Source organism: Mus pahari, chromosome 10, assembly GCF_900095145.1.
Source record: "Mus pahari chromosome 10, PAHARI_EIJ_v1.1, whole genome shotgun sequence".
Lineage (NCBI taxonomy): Eukaryota > Metazoa > Chordata > Mammalia > Rodentia > Muridae > Mus > Mus pahari.
Window position 1 is genome coordinate 22,044,107 of NC_034599.1, and position 1,053 is coordinate 22,045,159.

A 1,053-nucleotide genomic window follows, 5' to 3' on the forward strand; every position below is an offset into this window, starting at 1 on the left:
GTCCTGGAACTCACTCTGTAGACCAGGCTGACCTCGAACTCAGAAATCCACCTGCCTCTGCCTCCTGAGTGCTGGGATTAAAGGCGTGCGCCACCACGCCTGGCAGTATTTTTTAATGTATGTGCTTTTCTAAGGTATTAGGCCAGTCTGCCAAGCACAGGAAAAGTCTCTTCCTTTCACTTTGCTCTCCATACAACACCTTCAGGGAACTAGGCATTAACAGTTCCTAGCAAATAGTTTGCTTTGGGCTAGACAGACCCGGCAGAAGCAGAAGAACAAAACAAATGAGCTGCCTGCTCTCTGGGCTCTGCTAGCATGACTTACCCTTCTTAGCTACTAGGACTTTAGCCATATTGTGGAACACTTTCTACCCTTCCTGTCTTTCTCTGTGGGTTAGCCAATGGTGCTGCTAGGCTGTGTATATACAGCCTTGTATCTGGGGTGCCTGAAAGACAGCACACTCTTCGAGCCAAAGCTAGGGCTCAGCATGAGATCCTGGCAGGGACTTCAGAACTGGGCCTCCTGTCGTAGCAAGTGGGAAGAAAGAAGTTGGAAGACTCAGTCGTTCAGCTGAATGAGAGGGAGTTCAAATAGGCAATCCCTAGTTTCCAGGCTTGTGTTACCCACTGTTCCAACACTGCTGCATACAGTCCACAGGAAATGCTGCAGACTATGAATAGGTGACTCCACACATGCAGACACTACAGGGGCCCACCAGCAGCCTTTCATGGGGATATTTATAGACCATGCATGGATGCTAAGGTTTTCTATACTCTTATAAATGAAGCGTTCATTTACTATAGTGAAACTTTACACAGGAACACACCCATATAAGAGACATCTTTCTTGTTCCCTTATGGTACAGCCTATTATACAAGGAGAGGCAAAGACTGGGAGTATCCATCCCTGCCTGCATGTATCTGTGAAACACCTTTTTTGTTTTTTGTTTTTTTTTCCAAGACAGGATTTCTCTGTATAGCCCTGGCTGTCCTGGAACTCACTTTGTAGACCAGGCTGGCCTCGAACTCAGAAATCCGCCTGCCTCTGCCTCCC

General features: G+C 47.4%; 1 protein-coding gene across 1 annotated transcript in view; it reads right to left on the bottom strand.

Annotated features, from left to right (window-relative positions):
* Vps26b (VPS26, retromer complex component B) overlaps window positions 1–1,053 on the bottom strand; it is a 26,555-nt gene that overhangs the window by 9,795 nt on the left and 15,707 nt on the right. The window lies entirely within an intron of this gene.